The sequence below is a fragment of the Myiozetetes cayanensis genome, unplaced genomic scaffold, assembly GCF_022539395.1.
Source record: "Myiozetetes cayanensis isolate MyiCay16 unplaced genomic scaffold, myiCay2020 scf5-8, whole genome shotgun sequence".
NCBI lineage: Eukaryota > Metazoa > Chordata > Aves > Passeriformes > Tyrannidae > Myiozetetes > Myiozetetes cayanensis.
In genome coordinates this window covers 46,756,783-46,770,677 of record NW_026087742.1, presented here as the reverse complement: position 1 = coordinate 46,770,677, position 13,895 = coordinate 46,756,783, and the positions used below count along the sequence as shown (strand labels likewise).

The following is a 13,895-nucleotide window of genomic DNA, read 5'->3' as shown; positions in this document are numbered from 1 at the left end:
GCACACCAGAGCAGCGTTTAACTGCATGAAGTGTGTACTGCATGTCTTGCAGCAAGGCATGGGCAGGATGGTGCTTTTGGTAACCCTTCTACTGGGACAGCACTGGAGGACGTTTACGATGTGGGGAACCAGACATGGTGCGGTGTCACCCTTCAATCCTCCCGTGTCAGCCCCCTCAGTAAGCTGTCCTGAAAACTAAAATGGGATCTTTCTCAGGCAGAAATAATTAGATGTCTCCAAAAGACAAGTGTTTGAAGCAAAGAACTCAGCCTATGAAATCTGGGAGACAAGGACCTGGGACTGAACAGGAGAATTAAGCTATTTAACTGCACAGACATCATGTACTCAAAGAGAACAAAGCTGCTCCAGAGTGTAATGAACTGAGCACCTCTCCCTTTGAAGTGGTGTGAGCCTGAATGACCAGTTTAACTTTAGATGGTAAAAATGAGACAAAATTACTCCCACCTCTTGTGCTGTCATTCCTGAATGCATGCAGCAGTGCAGTGACAGCAATCCCATTTTTAAAGGACTTTCTCACCAACTTATGACAAGGGCTGGGTACTAGTTACTTGTACTTATAGGTTGAGAAAAGAATAGAACTTTGTTACTTACAGATTTTAAAACCCCTAATATACATATATATTGAAACCTGCCTGACTCATACAAGTAAAGGTGGATAATTTTCAACAATCAGGGTAAGACACATTCTTCCTTGGATCTGCCAGGTTTAACTTCATAGTTCAGTAAGAAACTAAGCCAAAAAGCTGGCCAAACACCTCTATCCAGAAATATCATATAGATCACAGCTGGCAGGGCAAAGCAATCTCACCTCAAACAATCACTATTAATCACCTATAGATATCTTTATGTTATTGCAGAAACGTGAAAAACTTTTTTTTGAAGTTACATGTTGTAAATCAGGGGTTCCCTATAGCACAGAGGTATTTTACAAACAGCGTAAGAAACATATTAATTTATATATTCAGATCCTCCACATACTTCAGTGTTTCTTACTCATCAAAGCAACTTCTGCTGTACATACTGTCATAAGAATTCATATTTAATTACAGATTTGACAAAAATATAGATATAGGATGTCTGAAACCATGTTGTATTTAAAATTTTACGACAACAATTTCAGTCAGTGGAAGGACAGAAGAAAACAGGAGCCCTGACAGCCTCACACTGAAATTCTCTATTTAAAACTGGATTATATAAAAGAAGAACATTCTGATTATTCAATCTCTTTCCGTACCTCTCCAATAAAGCCACTTTTGATTTGAAACTGTATCCCATTATGTCTACACCTTTCATTTTAAGGATCCGAAGCAGTATGTTACAAATACACATATTATCTATGCTCCAGTGCCTCTGAAGTCATACACTGAAGTGGCAGAAGACATGCTGTAATGCTAATTTTCCAATCCAAGTGAAATTTACTGGCCCAAACCAGTGCTGCAACAGAGATGCAAAAGCAGGATATAAGTTTTGCACACCTGCGTGTATTTGCACAACTCCAGATGCAAACACTGAAATTCCCAGCTGGGAACAACGTCACAAGCCACAGTAAGGTGTAGTAAACACAGAGAGCAGTCTATTTCACAGCCCAAACTAAATAAAACACACATAGCATACAGACAGCATATAGTATATACATATTAGAATTTCTGATAATGTTATTTTTACACTGGGTAACTAAGACTATAATAAACAAGAGTACAGTGTTCTGCACTGGACAAGCCAGCTACTGTGAACTTACCCAAGCACTCAGCTTTCTGTTCTGGGTCCCCTTGCAGGCAAGTCAGATCCAGGTCTTCTCTCTCGCATCCAAACATTGTCTGTTTTTACCCGAGACCACATCTCACTCCAGGAAACCATTGCCTTCAAAGGGAGCACCAATGTCCAGGGCAGCTAGTGAGCCTGGCTAGGGCCAGACTACAGGACCTCCCTAGGGACTAAGAACAAGCAGGGATCTACCAGCCTGGCCACCCACTCCTGAAAGTGTTTCTCCAGCTTAGCTTTCCCACCATAAATTCTTGACGCAGAAAAACAATTAAAAAAAAGCAATCCAGTCATTTATCCTCCAGGCTGGAGAGAAAGGAGGCTGCCACAGCAGTGCCTGTTTTGAATGCTTGGCAGGTACACAGGCACAAGGGGGATGATGCTATAGATAAGCATAGACAGAAATAGCTAGAAGGATGAGCTGGCTCGGGGTAGCAGTGGTGAAAAGCAGCAATCTCCCTTCTCCCGTGATTGCACCAAAACCAGCAGCTGACCCGCAGACTCACCAAGAGTGCTGGTAGCAGAGGGTCCCCCCAAGCTCTGAACTTCACACTGGAAATATCCCCTTCGTACAGATTCGCTTCCCCATCTTGGGTTTGTGCTTTGAGGGCTGCATCTTCTCAGCCTGCTTCTGACTCAGAGCACAAAACCTGCTTGCTGCCTCTCGGCAGTTTTGGTGCTGTTCCCAGAATCCTGCCAAGAAGCTGCAGCTCACAGATCCCCCTGCGCCAGCAGGAAAATCCAGTAACTATGGCTCAGAAAATACTGCCGATGCATCGACCTGAAGTATCTGGGCAGCCACCTCATCTCTCCCCCATGAGCAGCCTCACACAGTTCTCCCTACTGCTCTTGCCAGCCCACAAAGAGACAAGCAGAGAGGTGTCACCTGGCACTTACACAACCCAGCTGCAAAAATACAAAACAGTTAAATGTAAGAGTTTTACCCAGCTGCCACCATTTAATAACCCTTTGTTTCCCTCTCTCTCTCTGTATGGGAATAAAGTCTGATTTTCTTCTAAAATTGGAGAATAGTCTCACTTGACTGTACCTGCACTGGGAAACAAGAAGGATTAAAAATCTTGCTTTATAAAGCTAATTGAGCAGGAAAAGATTAGCAAGTGCCTCCTCTATTCTGTGCAGTATCAATCCCACAAGGGACACAGATCCCAAGGAACACAGATCTTTGGCTGTCAGTATAATGAGACAACGCTGAGAACCCCAAGGCTTGAAAAGGGTTGAGACAGGGAAGGACACTCTGAGCTCAGTTAGAGGTGGCAGTCTGGAAAAGCAGACTCAGTCTGAAAAAAAAGGTGCAAAAAAAGATATGAAGCTAAGTAAAGGGAGGGGAGCATCACTGCTGTGGTTTCACTAGTGGGAAGCAAAAGTGGTGGTGGCATAACATGGTGTGCACCTGAGAGGAGACAGACCACAGAAGACCTGGACTCAGTCACAGACAAGTGAAATTATGTGATAAAGCAGAATTCATGAGCAGGGCATACAGCCAGGCATATGGGAGCACAACAGAAGGAGGGAACAGGCATGGGAAGAAAGAGATGTGAGGAGAAGAATGATCTGAGACACAAATGAAAAACTCAGTGCTTAGAAAAACACTGGGAAAAAAGTGAGGAAAAGTAAATCACAAACCAACATTAACCCCATTTTAAATGAAATTGTGCAGGATCTGCTGCTCCCACTGGATCAGTCCAAATCTATGGGGTCTGATGGGATTAATCCCAGAATCCTCAAAGAGCTGGCTGCTGTCATCACAAAACCTCTCTCAATTTTTGAGTGGTCCTGGTAATCCAGAGAGTTCCTAGCAGACTGGAAGTTGGTGAATGTTGTTCCAGTTTTCAAGAAGGGCAAGAAGAACCTGAAAATTACAGATCTGTCAGTATCATTTCAGTGCCTGGTAAAGTTATGGAGAAGATTATTCTGGGAGGTATTGAAAGACAATGCAGTCATCAGTCACGGCTTCATGAGAGGAATGTCCTGCTTACCAGACCTGATTTTCTTCTATGACAAGGTAACCCTCGTAGCTGATCAAGGAAAGCCAGTTGATTTAATCTTTTTGGATTTCAGTAAAGCTTTCAATTCTGTCTCTCACAGGGTTCTTCTGGACAAAATGTCCAGCATGCAGCTAGATGAACAGATCGTGAGGTGGGTAGTAACTGGGTCAAGTGGATGGGGTAACATCAGACTGACAATCTAGTGGGATTCTACAGGGCTCCATCTTGGGCCCTGTGCTCTTCAACATTTTCATAAATTACCTGGACACAGGACTGGAAGGGATACAAAGCAAGTTTGCAGACAATATAAAACTGGGAGTAGCTATCTGTTGCCTCCCTCAAAGGCAGAGAGGCCCTGCAGAGAGATCTTGACAAATTAGGAGACTGGGCAATCACCAACCATGTGAAGATCAACAAGGAGAAGTGCTGGATTCTGCACCTGGGATGGCACAACCCCAAATGTTCGTACAAATTGGGGAATGAGATGCTGGAAATCAGTGCTGCAGAAAGGGACCAGGGAGTCCTGGTCAACAGCAAGTTGAATATGAGTCAGCAGTGCCCTGGCAGCCAGGAGGGCCAACCGTGTCCTGAGGAGCATCAGGGAAAGCATCGCCAGCTGGTCAAGGGAGGGGATTGTCCTGCTCTGCTCTGGTGCAGCCTCATCTGGAATATTGTGTGCAGTTTAGGGCACTACAATATAAGATATTTAGCTCTTAGAGAGCGTCTAAAGTAGGGCAGTGAAGATGGTGAAGGGCCTTGAGGGGAAGCCGTATGAGGAGTGGCTGAGGTCACGTGGTCTAGTCAGCCCAGAGAAGAGGAGACCTCACTGCAGTTACAACTTCCTTGTGAGGGGAAGAGGAGGGGCAGGCACTGATCTCTTCTCTCTGGTGACCAGTGACAGGACCAAAGGGAATGGCCTGAAGTTGTTTCAGGGCAGGTTTAGGTTGGATATTACTCTTCACCCAGAGGGTGGCTGGGTGCTGGAACAGGCTCCCCAGGGAAGTGGTCACAGCACCAAGCCTGACAGAGTTCAATAAGTGTTTGGATGATACTCTCAGGCACATGGTGTGACCTGTGCAGGGCTGGAGGTTTGACTCGACGACCCTTGTGAGTCCCTTCCAACTTAGGGGATTCTGTTAATCTCCTGAGCCTAAAAATGTCACGTTCTGATATATGTTCCAATTCCCTCAGGGTTTACTCCCTTGTAACTGCTGCAGAGCTGCTCCAGTGGTGCATTACTTCACCCATTGAACCATGGTCATGTGTCCAGCACGAGGTGGGGGACATTCCTGAGAGCAAGGGGACAAGAGGCCCCTAGCACAGTGCCAGTGGCAAGGCAGACAGGAGCCATGCCACCACAGCACTCTTCACGTCCCATGTCACCACTACATTTACCTAGGAAGGAGGCACATACAGATCTAGGATCAAACACTGCTATTACACTAGAGCTGCTGCCTTGCACACCAGCTGCCAGCACCGCTAGCTCAGGTTGCTTGAGGAAACCTTGTAGGCTACAACCATCTTATTAAATTCCTAGGTAGCTTCCCAGGAATGAGACCACCTTCCAAGACAGGACTGAAATGGGTGACTGGATGCAGACAGCCTACTGGGAGACACGTCCTGACCCTCTAACTCTCAAAACAGGCCTGGGAACCCACTGGGAGAAAGCTAGCTGGCAGGGGTCAAATTTGGGCCAGGGACCACTCCAGCAGTTCCCCAATGCAGGCAGACAGGCTTTCCTCAGGGCCTGGCAGTGCTCTTTGTTAACAGAGACAAACTTGCAGCTTAACATAATACCGTGGTTGTTCAGACAAAACCTATTATTTTTTCATCCCACTTCATTTGTCTTGACTACTCTAGAAAATCAGTAAAAATAGTGTGTTTGTCATGGTAAGAAAACTCAAGAACCTAAAATAAATAGCTTTTGAGATAAGGCTGAAAAAGGAAAATATTAGGTTCGGAAAGATAAAACTTACAAATGATAGCAGAGATACAAGGAAAAAACTTAAATTTTATGCAAACAGAAGCAACAGCAAGGGCAAGCTTTAAACAATTTGTGCCCAGAAACAGTCTTCAGGCACATTTATGTGTGTTTTCAATGAAGGAAAACATTGCTATAAAAATTACTGCACATTTTTCTGATTATGTTGTCTTGTTAGACAAGAATCAATGTTGCATGACAGTGTTTCAGTAGTCCTAGAGCACCCACTGAAGTTTAAACTAAAGCTTTTCAAACTCATTAAACAAAGTATATGTGGACCATTAAAATAAAAAGTGTGTCTGAAAAATTTACAGGGTGCAAACTGTTCATTTTTAAAATATTCCTATCAGCTAAAGTTACCTTATTTCAAATTAATGGAGAAGTATGTTTGAAAAGAAGGTAAAGGTGATCAGAAACTAGGTGGGGAATTTTTTGGCAGTTGATTAAAATAATTATTTTGCATCAAGCAGCTGATAAATTAATACCTGCCTTTGTGAGTGTTTTGAACTACTTTCACAATAAGGTGAACAGTTACCACGTTTTCTTTGTCAAAGGGAGAACACAGTTGAAATGTTTACAGTTTGATGTTTACCATTTAAATGATGGGCAAGAAAACAAGAGCAGTAACAGATGGGCTTCTTTGAACTGAATTTACGTTATTTGGAGCTATTTCTGGTTAAAAAATACCACATAGCAAACACAATATGCCTCCCTGCTACATAATATTAATCTGAGATTTAACATCTACAATTGTTGAATTAAAAGTGAACTGCAGTCCAGTTTTTAAGATATATGATTAAGACAACTTAGTGTTCCATTTTAAAATTTCAAAGCTGTTGAACAAACTATTTTATTTGCAAAGAAGTCTTAAATATCTGTTTATCATTTTACTGGGATTTGGCTGCTGACTACTTTCACATCTAAAAACCTGCCTTGGATGTCTGATCTTCTTCACCAGCACCAAGTGAAAAACTGTCTTAAGCTCTTTTTTCTACAAGTAATAAACACTTTTGAAAACTGATTTGGAATATCCCTATAGGCAACCATACACATACAGCTTATTTGCCAGTATAGTTTTAGGAGGACACTCTTCCACCTGAACTATCACATACATCAGTCTTGCCCTAGACCACTGAGTCAGCAAAAGTGAGGATACCCAGTTTGCCCCTAGGAAATAAACTAGCGACAGATACCAGCACTCCTCATCAGTCAAGTCAGCAACAGACAAAAAACGCCCATACAAACCTTGTTTATTTACAAACACTGTTGTAACAAAAAAGGGATGTTCCCAAGAACCATTTAAGTATGAAATCACACACAAAACCAACACCATGAACTGAAGCAGCTCACAAGAACAGATGCAACAACACTAGGAATAAAAACCTAAAATGCTTTCTTTATCTACAAAGAACTTGTGTGTCAGGATATGCTGGTTTGGGCTGGGTTATAGTTAATTTTCTTCACAGTAGCTGCTAAGGATCTGTGTTTTGGATTTGTGCTGGAAAAAATAAAGTGTTGATAATTCAGGGATGTTTTAGATACTGCTGAGCAGGGTTTACACAGCATCAAGACCTTTTCTGCTCCTCACCCCACCCCACAAGCAAGTGGGCTAGAGGTACTCAAGGAGTTGGGAAGGGGCACAGCTGACTCCAGATGACCAAAGGGATATCCCCCACTATGTAGTGTCACGCTCAGCATATAAAGATGGGGGAAGAAGGAGGAAGCGAACAGGAGGATGTTTGGAGTGTTGTTTTTTTCCCCCCAAGCCACTATTACACATCAAGGAGCCTGGCTTTCCCAGAGATGGCTGAACACCTGCTTGCCCATGGGAAGTGGGACTCCCCTGCATGTGGCTCTCTGATACGTTAATGGTTTAGTATATCAGTTAAAAAGTGAATTTACAATGATAGAAAAAAATAATAGAAACCAAGCTTCAATAGTTATTCTGCTAGTTTTGTGATAATTAGCATAATTCTGTAGTCTTGAAACCCATAAAATTGTCATTTTTTTTAAATTCTACTGGATTTTTTGTGTACAGCGGTTTATGCACATTACAGTTGATGAATGCTTTATGAAGAAAAAGTAAATGACTTTAACAATCAATTTCGATTGGGTAACATACAAATTCAGAGAATGTCTCATTGCTTTTGTCTTAGAGAGTAGGGTGGGGCTCCTTGTGCTCATAGGAAAGCTCTCTAAAAATGAACACAGTGGAACTGTTCCAGACAGTTCAGTAACAGCTTATTCTTCCTGCCCCTATTTTTGCAGATACTCTTTTTGGACATGATAGCACACACTGTGTACAAGAAAAGCTTTATAAATACTGGTAACTCTGCACAAGAACTCATATTTACAAGCATAAGACTTTTTTGTTCTAGATATAGTTTTAGGGACCAATAATTCAAGCCTGGGGCAAGGAGGCAAACAGAAGCATAGGGATGTCCATCAGCCTGGCAAATGATCATGAATCACACCAGTCACAGATCCCTGGTGAGAACCAAAACTTTAAAACACCAAATGAGAGGCTCTACTTATTAAAGTCCTTCTCTCTAGCTACCTTCCATTGCCAATTCTGTGGATTTAGGCTAAAACCCTAAATGTTCTTCAACAAAAACAACTTCAGTTCACTTACATTGCTCTTGAAGATTAAACTATTCCCAACACCATAGACAGACTTTCTCTGGAAGCATTGGTTTTCCCATTGTAATACTGGTATCTGATGTACATACATGGCTACTTACCACGTTACTTGTATTGAGGGGACTATTCTAGTACCTGGATTCAACCTCCAGTCATGCTTGGTATCAATTAAATATTTCCAGATGCCTGAACAGAGCCAGTCTAAAAGAATACTCATGCAATTAATGAGTGCCATGCATTCTCATCAGTGCACGTGAATATGGGTCAGCAGCATTTTAAAGTGTGCACATGTAAAAGATGACATCTTAAGATGTCCCCCAGCTCTCCTGAGTCTACAACATACACTACTGGGATAAAGCCTATGTTGAGCAGGATCTGTTTCTAACATACTGTAGAGCATTTTACCTTCCTCTTTGAAAGCTTTTGTAGCGTTCCTGCAGTTTACCTCATCATCATCTCTCCAAGTTTTATTTCTGTCTACCCATCCTTTCTTCCAATCTTGTCATCTAATTATTCTTCTTAGTCTCTTCTCTCTAACCTCACTTTCATGCATTCCTTTCTATATTCCACTTAACTTTAAACCACACTTGCAGTCATACTGTACTGATTGTTTCATTAAATTATGTATGAAAACAAGTGATAAGTACCACTGTAAGACAGCTGAAGCTGCCAACGATTCTCTTGAACAATTAGCTATGACAGACCTTTAACTTTGCTAATAGATTTTTACTCACTACAACTACTGTTGCTTAAGGTCATGCCCAAAGACACTCTAGTAGTTAATCAGTGCAACTGGTTCAGTTCTGTGTTTTTCAGCCTTAGTGAGACAGATATTTTTAATGTTCTTCCTACACACTTCCCAGAAGCCAGGGCCAGAGCCTATGTAATGATACGTGTCATTCAGAGCACCCTCCTGCAATCCACAGAGCCCAGCCGTGCCAGCAGCCAGTCTGGTCAGTGATCAGTTAGCAAGGATAAAAATTTTAAGCTGTGTAAATAAGAAGCATTCACACAGCTGGGAAGGAAGGCAATAGTCACTATGCCAATAGACTATCCTGACTACAAAAAGGACCAGATCAAGGATCTGCTTATCACCACTACCAAATAAGAGGATTGCATATTGAATTATCAACAGAGATGTTTTCATATTCATTCATCTCCATATCCCAAGCAATTTTCCCTGGCCTCTCAGAAGAAAACACTCAAAATGAACTATCAGAGTAAAAAAGTTATAAGCAGCATGGATGGCCAAGATTCGCTAGACCTGTGGGAAGCCAACTTCTCAGCAGAAAAAAAAAGATCTCTTCCATTCTCCAAAGATATTTCATAGAGCACAAATTCTTTTATTACAGCAACATGAAGTGGCATAAACTCTTCCAGCTTATTTTGATGAAGTGCCTACACTTATTTTGTCTCACAAGAAAGATGAGTTGTTCCCTTATGGACTGTGGGGTTGGATAAAGGAAATGGTGCCTGTAGAAAAGCTTGCAGATTAATCAGCAAGGCCAAACTATTACTACAAACGGAGACAGCCAGGTTCTCTAGAGAACAGCAGCTATTTACAATTCAGGGCAATTAAAGGCATAGAGGAACTTCTGAATTGCTCTATCCTTTCACACAGGTATAGTCACTCTCCTGAAATAAAGGTGAGACATCAACTAAAAAGAGTGACTCTACTGCACCTGAGAAGGTACTCAGTAATGGATCCTCCCAGTGATGCTCTCAAGTCACATGCAGAGAACCAGACATTCTGCAAAGGGAAGCTCCAGCTCTGACAGATCCTTACACCCAACAGACCAGATTTCAGGAGGGTCAATTCCATCATGTACTGCAGAATTTTCCTCAGGAATTGTCTGACAGGATATTGTCCTATCAATGATTTACAGGTGTATTTTTTCAGAAGCAGTGCAATTAATTCTTCCCTTGGATTAAGTGGCAAGGACAGTTTTTGTAATTCCAGCTGATAAAAAAACTTTTACTCCAAGAACATGGCATAAGCCAGCTGGATTGTTACAGTATCAGCATACTTTATTTTAATGCAGCTTGCACTACTATAAGCTAGCAATTTAAGGCAAAATCCAAACTCCTTTAGTAATATTTACATAAATTACATATTTTTTTTTTTGTATTATGGAATACAATCTGGAGGTTTTTATAGTCCTGCAGACACAAACTGTTTTCAGTAAAATGAGCCAATGAAAACCCAGTGGTCTCAATCCACTGAAATGTCAGTGGAACTTGTAAACATGTGAAAATGGTATTCCCAGTCAAGTCACATTGCCTTTTGAAGCCAGTAAGAAAAAGCAGAAGAAATGCAAAAGAAAAAGAGGAAAAAGAAATGCATCTGAAGCAGTGCCTGCAAGACTCAAGAAGAATTTCTGTTCTCACTGATGAGGACAGGACCCTAAATATCAAAACTGATAGAGAGAGCCATCAGACCCTGTCAGAACCAGATCTGTGGTTTGATTCCTCCAAATAGTTAGTGAAGCCAATGAGACTCTTGACAAGCCTCACTTCTCAGATGAGTGTCATATGTATGCATCATTATTTTCCAATTTAAAACCCCTCTTCAGATAGCATATATTAAAACATACAATTTCAAAGTGTCACGGGAAAGACCCTGCCCCAATAAATCAGGTATCCATAACTGAACACTGTATAACTCAGGTGTTACACTGTGGTAGAGTTGCTGGAACTGCCTCAGTGCAAAGTGAGAGGAGACCTTCAAGGCCCAAGTAGTTTTCTTGCTCATTCATGTCCAATATTCCATTGTGACATAGTTAATCACAGAAGTCCAAACTGCTGAAGTCAATCCATAGAGTTTACTTTATAACTTGTTCATCTTTGAGGAGACATTATTAATTTCAAAGGGCAGAAAGCTAAAAAAAAATTAACTTTCTAGCTAGTAATTTTCCTCATATTTAGGGAAAAAAACCAAACAAACACAAAAACCCCAAGATTTGAACTGACCCATCACTATTGATTAAGCACAAAACTCATTACACAGCAAAACTATTTTTACCAGCATCGCCACCCACCTTCACCAGTTGACAGTCTCTGGAGATAAAAGCAGTGAAGTGTAACAGAAAATAACCATGCTGTTAGAGGCACTGGCAAGTGGTTGATGAGCAAGCCATCAAACTGACCAAGCATCAGGTAAAGATGTGAAGGGCATTCAGGGCTTCCTACTGTCTGTCCATGGGTGAGAGGCAGCAGAGGAGGTCAGCGCAGAAGATGCTGCAGGAGGGAAAGTCAGCCAGGAGAGTGCTGTACACAGCTGTGACAGGGAAGCAGTTGAATCCAAGTGGGGCACTGAATACCTAGGGAGTGTTACAGGAAAAGTGACAGGATTTGAAGTACGATGATGTGTAGGTGACTTCCTGCTGTGGGAGTGGGCAGCAAATAGTCAACTGTGCTCTCTGCACAGGAAAAAAAAAGAAAAGGAGAAGAATATCTATTTTAGCTACATGCCTGCAACACTGGTGAGCTACTCACACAGAGAAACCAGGGGTAGAATAAGGTGCAGAATGGCATGGCAGGACATAAGGTATGTAGTCTTGGAAAGAGCTGACCTAGCAGTGGTAACTGCAACTGTGAAAGGTGGTAAGACCAGGTCAATCCCACACAGGAGCAAAAAAGAAAACCACCACCCAGGGACAGGGAGGAAAGAATGAATTTATAAAGTAATGGCTGGGCAAAAAACATCAGCATGTTTCCAAATAAAATGTTTTTCACATGAAGTGCAGTGTCAACAGCAGGAACATAAATCCAAGAACATTTAGGGTTTTTTAAGAAAAAGCTGCAAAAGTTGAGGAAGAAAACGTGTCAGGTGTGGTAAAGTTTGAAGAGACCCATCAATAGATGTAAAAAAACCAGTAATTTTTCTGAAAGCTGTTTTCTTCTTCCTTTCTTTATCAACAGATAAGCTTTCCTTTTTGCCTTTGTCCAGACTTGCATGGCTATGATACCACCTAACACAACTGCAGATCAGTTAAGCATTATCAAAATTTTCTCCTAACAGAACCAAAACATTATTTTCAAAGCATCTCAGTATGAATCTAGACATGGTCCACTCCAATTTGTGTCCTGTTCTCTTCTAGTTAAGAGATGAGTCTTTTGGCAACATGGTCTCTCCTAACTCTCACCATAGTCTTCTTGCCTTTTGCCCAGGTGAAGGAAGGTGGGGAATTAAAAAACCAATAGATGCAGAAGACTTTTACTGATGGTAAAATAACTGACATGGGTAAGGGAGTCAATCCAGAAATTTATAGCAGAGGGTGAGGGAATGGATAAATTGAGGGAAACCAGAGGGGAGACTTAGAAAATAAGAATCTGGTTGCTGACCTTTGGGGTGCAGAAGATTGTGACAGTCTATGCCTATTTTCACTCATCGTCACAGTAAGTTTATTTTAAATCATTCATGTGATACAGGGGAAAATTACTTTGTGCAAATAAATTCTCCACATTTGGGGTCAAGTTTGGTATGGGAGGAGAGCTCAAGCTTCTTCATCTACTCCTCTAAACTTTCTTCTGCCTCTCCATCACCACTTGCACTATAAGCAAAGCAATCCCTTTCATATCCTTCTAAGTTTCATCTTTGCTGAACATTATCAGCAGTCCCCAGAGTTCTAATTTATATCCTATTACAGCACTACATGGGAATTAAATTAGCAGATGCTAAGCCAATTGCCCAGGGAATTTTAGCAAAGTAGTCTTTGAAATTTACTAAGAGTGGAACTTGGATTCATTGGAAAAATTGAATGATGTGGGTTTCTCTAAAAACTGTGGCAGGTTCACAATTATGTATGTTCAATTCTAATCTAGAAGTAGTATAGACCCCTAAATATATGAAATATTTATACTACCCTTAGGAGTGAAAACTGAGGAAATTACTAATTCTCAAGCCAGCTATGCACTTATATTCAGGCCTCTTCTCTTCAGAAGATCCCTAAGAGACAAATATCTAATAAATATATTTTTCAGGAGGATTTAGGGAAAAAAATTTTCTTTGTTTTTAAATAAAGGTTTTTGGCATATTCTTGATCTTTTCTCATATTCTAAAGGGGAACAATTATTTACTTTTCTACTTTTTATGGAACCAGCACTGAAAGCATGCTTTTGACTCCATAGAAACAGCATTTTAATGTCAGTCAAATTAATAAAGCCCTGAAATTTACAGAAACCAATTTTAAGCAGCATTGGGGGCAGACAGAAGAAGAATGCTCTTGTAAATCAGAAAATGGAGGACAGGCTCCAAAATTCCTACATTTATTTTTGAATGGTTTATTATGTCAGCAAAGACTTTCTCTTCCTTCCTTAAGAGTTAAACTCACTTGAGCAAGAAGCAGCCTGAATCTCTCCTTCAGAGTCACTCCTTCAGAGTTTACGTGCGATAACTGTTCATACCCTGACCAATATTTGGGTGGACAGAAGGCTTACAATAAATTTTCTGGCAAGCTTTTCTTTTTCAGAAAGTCATAACTAAC

General features: G+C 41.2%; 1 protein-coding gene across 6 annotated transcripts in view; it reads right to left on the bottom strand.

The window, feature by feature from the left end:
• MTUS2 (microtubule associated scaffold protein 2) overlaps window positions 1–13,895 on the bottom strand; it is a 283,058-nt gene that overhangs the window by 249,452 nt on the left and 19,711 nt on the right. For 2 of the 6 annotated variants that reach the window (XM_050331269.1, XM_050331268.1), the window contains exon 1: window positions 1,760–2,511. The exons of 2 other annotated variants lie outside the window; for them this stretch is intronic. The gene's annotated coding sequence lies outside the window, so the exon portion shown is untranslated. Of the gene's footprint in view, window positions 1–1,759; window positions 2,512–13,895 lie in introns of those variants that run through there. 2 more of the 6 variants (XM_050331270.1, XM_050331275.1) reach the window with 2 other exon arrangements.